Source organism: Phocoena sinus, chromosome 5, assembly GCF_008692025.1.
Source record: "Phocoena sinus isolate mPhoSin1 chromosome 5, mPhoSin1.pri, whole genome shotgun sequence".
Lineage (NCBI taxonomy): Eukaryota > Metazoa > Chordata > Mammalia > Artiodactyla > Phocoenidae > Phocoena > Phocoena sinus.
The window spans coordinates 51,969,010-51,977,944 of record NC_045767.1 but is presented as its reverse complement, the minus strand read 5'-3'; positions in this window follow the sequence as shown (position 1 = coordinate 51,977,944).

Here is an 8,935-nt window from a genome sequence, read left to right as displayed (position 1 = left end):
TTCTCTTGAATTTGTTTAACTGAGTAATCCTTTAAATACTGCTTTAAATTCTTTTTGTTTTTCAGTTTAACGAGCTGTAATCAACATATAGTGCTGTATGTGTTTTAAGGTGCACCACATAATGACTTGATATACATGTATTGTGAAATGACTACCACAATAAGTGTACATAATAACCATTACTTAATATAGTTATAAAAATTTTTTTCCTTGTGGTGAGAACTTTTAGGACTCTTTTACAATTTTCACATATACCATACAGCAGCATTAACTATAGTCATCATGTTATCTATTAACTCCCCAGTATTTATCTTATAACTGGAAGTTTGTACCCTTTGACCACCTCCATCCAATTCCTTCCCACCCATTCCTCTCCCTCCCTTTGGTAGCCGCAAATCTGATCTCTCTCTCTTCGAGGGTTTTGTTTTTGGTTTTTTTTTTGCTTTTTTTGTTTTTTAGATTCCACATATAAATGAAATCATGCAATATTTGAATTTCTCTGTCTGACTTACTTCACTTAGCAGATTGTCCTCAAGGTCCATCAATGTTGCTGGAAATGACAGGATTTCCTTTTTTGTGGCTAAATGGTATTCCATTGTATTATATATACCACATTTTCTTTATCCATCCATCCATCCATCCATCCATCCATCCATCCTTCCCAGCAGTGGTGCTTGTCTGTCCTGCCCAACCATAGCACTTAGGCTCTTGGTATATGCAAGAGAAGCTTATAGACTCATGAAGGAAACATGTACAAGCTATTACAACTTAGGTTGTTTCCATGTCTTGGTTAGTGTAAATAATGCTTCATGGACTGTACTTTTCTAAGCCATTCATTGCAGAGTCTTAGCAAACATCCGATCATTTTGGGGAACATAGCAATCTCATCATTCCATGTGAAGATCTTAGCTCTGAGCATGAACTAATGAAATAGAGGTTTTGTACCCCATGGTGTGAAGCAACCTGGTTGCCATTTTATTTTGTCTTCTGGATTATATTTGGGAGTCATCCTGAATGCTGAAATGGTTTTCCATATCGTAAAGACTTTAGGTTTCTTTATGGTTTTGGTTCTGTTTGTTTCATAATTCAGACTTTCCATGAGTATCTTGCTTGGACACATTTTCCTCTGTCCTTGAGACATCTGTATCAGTTCATTATTCACGTGTGTAAAGTTCCTTTTCTTCACTTTCATTATGCTCCTTATTTGCCAAAACCAGCATTTGTCAAAGTGAACATTAAAAGATGTCATATGTATATAAAAACCCAGATGTCAGGTAGGCCAGGGAAATGCTAATGATTAAACAAAGTCAAGCAAAGAGTTTTCTTTACTGCAGGACTTATCAGAACCTTTAACAAACTAATGTGTACTTTGTATTTCAGACAGAATAGTGAATGCCATGTTTCACAGACTTGGTATGGCCCCAGACCCTTTTTACAGAGCACCTCCCAGGACTTATGTTCCATGGGACACACTTTGGGAAACGTAGGCCTAATCCTGTGCTCGTTTTGGGGGAAGATGCGTGTGACCCACCATTTTGTCAGTGTCTACATTTCAGGTGTCTGCACACCTTCCCTTCCTCCGGGCAATGCCGAGGGCTGCCTTCTTCTGGGATCTGGGGGCAGCCTGGTAGAGTAAGAGAAATCTGGGTTCCATTGCAGTTTCTCCTCTCAGCGCTGTGATCCTGGGCAGGTTAGCCTGAGATTTCTCAGGTCTGATATGGAGTTAATACAGCTTCCTGAGCTGGGCAGTGGGGAATTATAGGCGGTAGTGCACACAGAGAAGGGGCTGGAGCCGGTTCTGGGACTGAGCCACCACAGGGAACAAGGAGTGAACGCGCTCGCCCCCTAGTGGGCATTTCTGCCTCTGCCACCTGAGTCGACCCATCCTTACACGACCGATGGCTTCCGTTGGCTTGTTAGCAACTGTTCTGAACTAGTATGTGGGCAATTCATTTTAGACGAACGAGTCGAGAAATTATTTAAATTAAGGTGATAGATCTGAGAACGGGGATTGTGGGCGTTTTCCCCAGCAAGAGACGACGCATCATTCCCATTTTATACATGCTGGCCTTGAGGTCACACAGAGGGGCCGTTCCACACACCTGAATCCCATGTAGACAATGAGAAACGAGATCTTATTACCTTCATCATGTGTGTTTCTTAATTTTGAGGAGAGGGGAGAAGTATGATTTGCCTGATTCTATCTGTGATCCAAGGTAATCGATAATATCTGAAAGTTGCAAATAGTTGGCAGGCAGTGATAACAAAAGTCACTGTTTATTCAGAGCTTGCTCGGTAAGGAACCATCTTAAGCGCTTTAGTTATTTAATCCTCGCGACAAACCTTGGAAGATGGTAGAATGACTCTCATTCCCATGTTAGAGCTGAGGCAACTAAAGCACAGAGCCTTTGAGCAACTTGCTTGAGGTCACACAGCTAATGTGGGTTAAAAATGAGCATTTAAACCAATCCACGCAGTTAGATTTCGCTCCTGTGTACTTAGCCATTGCACTGCCCTGCCTTTCAAAAATCGCTTGTTGACCATCCTGGTTGCAACAAGTGTTTACAGTGTCCCTGCTGTGTGCCCACCCCTGTGTCAGGAGCAGTGGAGGATACAAAAGATTCATGAGACTATTTGATATCTATGATCGCTCCAAAATTGGTTTTGACTTCTTAATAAAGGGTAAAATCCCCGAGGAAAAAAACTGAATGATGAAATTTAAAAAGAGCAAGTTTTTCAGAGTAGGAAGAAACTGGTTAATAGCAGGCTGAAGGGCAAACATGTTTAGAAAAAGAAGCAACGCAGGGAAAACCAACACTGTATTAGTGACACATATGATTTGTATGCCTGTGAGCAGGAAAATGTAAAAGGGGGAAAGAACTGTCTTCTTGAGTAAATGGAGCATAGAAGTTCATTAGGGCTATAAAGGAGTGTTAAAAGAGGAAACCCTGCCTTGAGAGCATCAATGGATTGTAATATAAACCATGTCAGGTAGGTGCAAATTGGAAACTGGAGATGCAGAGGCACGATCTGAGGAATACATTTACCAAAATATCAGATAAATAATAAATTATTAAATATGTTAAAAGCTAAAAGGATCTTTGTGTCTGCAAGGCTCTTAAATTCAAGTGAAAAAAAAGGCCGGGCTGGTCTGGTCTGAGGGGGTGAAAGGAGGGGAATGGAGACGGTCTGGCTGGGTTAGTCCTTCCTCTAAAGACACAGAAAACACCCCTGGTGGAGCTTTCACAGGAGATCTTTAGGCCCAGGCCACATGCGAGGCCCTGGGGAAATGAAGGAACAAGTTAAAAACACGAGGGCAGTTGACAGCTGAGAGGTCCCCTGTCCTCATCCTGTGCCCAGGAGCCCCAGGCCTGGCGGGAGACCCCATTGCCCGGGGCAGGGAGGTCTGGACGCCTCGGGCCCCTCTGTCCCCCTCCCGGGAGTGTCCTTCAGCTCCTCTGCTGCCAGCTGCTCGGAACCACGGGGTCCAGGTGAAATCTTCATGGTCCCTGTGCGGGCTCGGGGGCGGGGCGGTGGGAATGCTGGGGAGAGGGTGTGAGGATGGGCCTCCCTCTGAGCTTCCGCGACGCCCCTGCCACCTCTCCCACCCAGACTGTGGCCTCTTACCCCACAGACGGGAGGAAAGACCCAAAGGGCAGCGGGGAGTGGCCAAGAGGGGACGCACACAGGATCCAGGGCCAGGCTCAGCGCAGCCCCTCCACCAGCTGGGTGACCTTGGGCAGGAACTCACCGCTGGTGTGTAAAATGGGATGATGATCGTAGTATCTCACTGAGTTCTCCAGATGCTGGTGGCAGGCCTGCTCTGCTGAGCCGGGCACAGTCCTGCCCTGGTGGAGCCTGGTGGGCGGGGGTCGGCCTTCTCCCCCTTCCTATGGGTGCTACCTGCGGGGTACTTCCCATGTAGCAGCATCAGTTAATTTCATCGTTGCCGCCACCCCGTGAGGTCATGATTCCTATGTTCCTTGTGTTACAGCCCAGGAAACTGAGGTGGAGGGCGGCTAGAGAACTTGCCCAGCGCTCAGCTGGTAAGAGGTGGCACTTGCTCCAGCTCTGATGCCTGACATCTGAGCTGGGCTCAACCCCGACTTTGTACAGGAAGCCCCTGATCGTGTGCATGGCGTGCAGTTGTAGCTCGATCCAAACGAGATCGAGATCGGAGTTAACCAGGGGAAAATGGGGGGGGAGTGGTCCCTGTGCAGGGAAGCCTGAGCCCCTGCTGTGAGGACCAGCCTGGGGATGCGGAAGGGACCCGGCACAGTGCTAGCTGCCTGGCTGGCTGTGTGGCCTTGGCCAAGCTCCTTAGCCTCTTGGAACTTCAGTCCCCGCATCTGTAAAATAGAGAGGACGAGAGGTCAGAGGATGAAGTTAGACGCTGGATGTAGAGTGTTTAGCCCGCACGGTAGTGGCCGTTGTTAGTGTTATTTGTTGCCCTGAGCAAAGATGTGTGAGGAAGAATCCCTACCACAACCTCCCTCCGGGCCTCTACCTCAGCAATGACACCACCTGAGAGTTGAGAGAGGTCAAAGGTGCTCAGGGGACCCTGGTTAGACTTCTCCCTCAGTTTACCAGAGTAAACAGATTAAACGAGAAGCCAAAGTCATTACTCAGAATGTCCTAAGCTGCCCTGGTGGTGAGACTTAGCAAACAATGTGGGAAGGATTACCTGAATCTTTTTTTTTTTTTTTTTTTTTTTTTTTTTTTTATGCGTTACGCGGGCCTCTCACTGTTGTGGCCTCTCCCGTTGCGGAGGACAGGCTCCGGACGCGCAGGCCCAGCGGCCATGGCTCACGGGCCCAGCCGCTCCGCGGCATGCGGGATCCTCCCGGACCGGGGCACGAACCCGTGTCCCCCGCATCGGCAGGCGGACTCCCAACCACTGCGCCACCAGGGAAGCCCTACCTGAATCTTAATCATGACACGTGTCAATGCCCAACATGCTCCCGGATATGTATAGCTTGTGAGGTCTCAGGAATCTCCTTATTCTACTATTGATGAATATTGATGTCTCATTAGCGCAGATTTGACCCTTCAACAGCCAGGTCAACCACTCAGTGTCAAGGTCAACAGCAACTAAAGTGTCCCATGTCTCCCACGCTGTTCCATCTCATGTTCACAGCAGCCCCGCCCCTGCCCTCGGGTAAGTGTCCCAAGCCCATTTTGCAGATGGGGTGACTGAGACTGTCTAAGGCTGCGTGGAGGACAGATCCAGGATGGCCCCACCGTGCACTCTTACATGTTGGGAGAATTTTGTAGGTACATGATACTTCTGAGTACCCTTCCCTAGGGTTACCATTAAGCTTTTGTTTTACGTTGAGAGATTTAAATAAACCTGACTCTAGATGACTGTGTGATTCCCTCCTCTTGTCACTTGGGTATCACTTCAAATCTTACCTCCTCAGTTTTCCTAAATGATCACCAGCCCTTCCATTTGCCGTATCACAGGGTAGAATTGTTTCTCTCATAGTTATCTCACATCATCTCGTCCAAATAAAAAAATGACTGACTTTATCGCATGGCTCAGTTCACTGGACAGCGAGGGCCACAAGAGTAAGAATCCTGTCGGTCTTCCATTCTCCACTGAGGCCAGCACATTCCCTGCACGTGGTAGGTGCGCAGTCAGCATCTCTGTTTCCAGAGGGCATGCTCAGGTGCACGGAGCCTAGGCCCCCAGGCGGGGCATGGTTCTTCCTCTTACTGTTTGCCCTCTAGCGAGCAGCCAGGCCTCGCTTTTCCCATCTGTAAAACGGGCAATGGAATACTACCATTTAGCAGTCACCTAAAATGATGTGCAAAAATATGAAATAACATGAACAGATATTCACGATGTGGCAAGTGGGCAAAAAAATCAGGCAATAAAACAGCATGTTAGGGTGAACCCATGAAGGGTACAGAATTTGGAATTAAAGGTCCAGGCTGTGCTTCCAGGCTGCCTGGTTTCCAACCTGAATTCCCCACTGACCAGTGTGTGACTTTGGGTAAGTGACACTCTCTGTGCCTTGGTTTCCTTGTCTGTAAAATGAGGCTGTTAAGAGTCCACATCAAAGAGTTGTGAAAATTAATGAGTTAAGGCACTTAGTGTGCAAGATGGGTGTTTGGCACATAGTAAGAGCCTAATGAAGATGAGCTCTTGCTGTTGTTATGACCGTTATTGTTTCTGTTGTTACCCTGATGTAACAAGTGAGAATGAAGATTTGCAAAATGAGATGGACAGTATAATTCCACTAGTTAAGATATGTGTATACATATGACTGGAGGTATAGGGATAGGTCTTTTCTTATTTTCTTTTGTTCTTTCCTCCCTCCCTCCCTCTTTACCTCCCTTCCCGTCTTCTTTCTTTAATCGAACATGTATTACTTTGTGTAATGAGACAATAAAATCAAGAAAAGTCATTGAATACTAAAAAGAATGAAATACTAGAACGGGCAAGGCACACTTCCCGGGGAGTGGGGAAGGTGGGCCCTGGTCTCCATTCTGTCGCTAAGGACATGCCAGGCATTACACTCAGCCCCTCACATGCATTCCACAATTTAATCCTCTTGGCAGACCTGTTAGGTTGCTATCGTCACTGTTAAACAGATAAGGAATCCAGGGCCCAGAGAGGTCAAGTAATTTGTCCCAGAGCGCCCAGCTACCAAGGAGGTGGTTCCCAGCCAGGCCTATCTGACTGGGAGCCTGAGGTCTAAAAGCCTCATCATTTAACTTGTGGGTCCTGGGCCAGCACCATCAGCATCGCTCAGGAGCTTGCGAGAAAAATGCAGAATCTCAGGCCCCAGTTAGCCCTACCAGAATCCGCACTGTGACAAAGTCCCTGGGTGGTTCATGTACATAGTTAAGTCTGAGAAACCTTGGTCGACCCGCCGTGCTGTGCTGCGTCCCTCAGGCCTCCCCCACAGCCTGCCTGCCCCCCTGACCGTTCCTGATGCTTCTTACTCCTTGCTGGGATCTCACTCTCCAGATCTCAGCAGGGGAAGCTGGTAGAAGCGACCTCCAAGCCACTCTCTTTAGTGACTACTTAGCAGCTCTAAGACAAAGGTTTGAAGGAAAAAAAAGATACCTGAATCCATAGACCTGATTTGAGGATTATCTACGGAGTGCCTGTATCCATGTTATCTCTTTCCAAATAATAGACTGTAAAGAGGATATTTTTGTTATTTAAAACAAGATAAATACTGCAGGCTTCATAACCAGAGGCCCTTCTGATATGCTTAAATGCAGTTCAGGGTGCCCTGATTTAAGGGGCTAGAACAGCAAAGGTAAATTATCCTGGCCTGTGGGTGTTTATATATGATGATGGAATGCAAACCAGCATTGTTTGGCTCTAAAAGCAGAATGGGGAAAAAACTTCATCTAGGTATTTAATTATACAGGGCAGAGTGGAAATGGTCTTTTCTTTCCTCACTGGCCCATGGTTGGAAACACAGAGGTCACTCTAAGTCAAAAGCCATTACAATGTATACGAAGGAACTGGAACATAACATTTAGCAGTTTTCTCCATTTCTGCTTGTGTTCTTCATTGCCAAGGCTGTTTGCACAGTGTAATTCACGGATGGAGTCGGATAAAGTGGTCTGTCGTGCACTTGAGCAGGCGCTCGCACACACGCATGCACGCACACACACGCACCCCTCTTTAGGGTTTATGGGAGGAAACAAGTCTGGTAATGATCAAGTCTGATAATTCGGCGTTTAATTCCGCCTAGGTAAAAGAAGAGTTGGAGATGAACATTTCTCCTGCACGTGTGTATGTATGGGTTATCAAACCAGATGAAGTCAAGGGTACCGGGCTGCAGCTTTTGTTTCTGCCAGTTTCTTATGAGATATCAGGCCTCTTCACTAGTGTTAGAGCCAAGGCAGAGACCTAGAAAGATAAATGATTTAATTCAGGCTGTCAGGTTCTGTTTGTTTGGAAGCAAGGATTCACGAGGAGAAAAGCACATTAATTGAAGTCTCAAGGTGGTAGTAGAACGCATTTTCTTTATTACTGCTTTCTGTGTAGAGGAATGACTTTTTTTTTTTTTAAAGTTGATTTGGGGCTTCCCTGGTGGCGCAGTGGTTAAGAATCCACCTGCTAATGCAGGGGACACGGGTTCGAGCCCTGGTCCAGGAAGATCCCACATGCCGCGGAGCAACTAAGCACGTGCACCGCAACTACTGAGCCTGTGCTCTAGAGCCCGCGAGCCACAACTACTGAAGCCCGCGTGCCTAGAGCCCGTGCTCCTCAACAAGAGAAGCCACCGCAACTAGAGAAAGCCCACGTGCAGCAACGAAGACACGATGCAGCCAAAAAAAAAAAAAAAAGTTTATTTGGTCTTGTTCGGTCAACTTTTATCGAGTTGGTCCTGGGCTAGGTGGGAAAATCCACGTGAAAAAGACCGGCCTGTAGGCAGTGGACCATAGGAATGGTGGGAGCAGGGCTAAGAGAGACACACCTCGTTTCCTCTGGGACCCTTACAAAGCGCTTTCCCCCAAAAGGTGACTCCCAAGTTCGCTGTTGAGGTCTTTGCCAGGCAGAAAGGTGGGAAAGGCATTCCAGGCAGACAGAGCCACAGGGGCAAAGCTACACCCATGTGGAGAATCTGATGTCTCTGGGCATCAGTGTTGGCAGCACTGAGGTTGCGTGTGGCTGGGAGACGTGAGGAGGAGCAGAGGAGAAAGGGACTTGAGATGAGACTGGGTAGATAATGTGGTAGGAATCCGATCGTCAAGGCTCCTGTGGCTTCTTTTTTTTTTTTTTTTTTTGCGGTACGCGGGCCTCTCACGTTGCGGAGCACAGGCTCCAGACGCGCAGGCTCAGTGGCCATGGCTCACGGGCCAGGCCGCTCCGCAGTATGTGGGATCTTCCCAGACCGGGGCACGAACCCGTGTCCCCTGCATCGGCAGGCGGACTCTCAACCACTGCGCCACCAGGGAAGCTCAC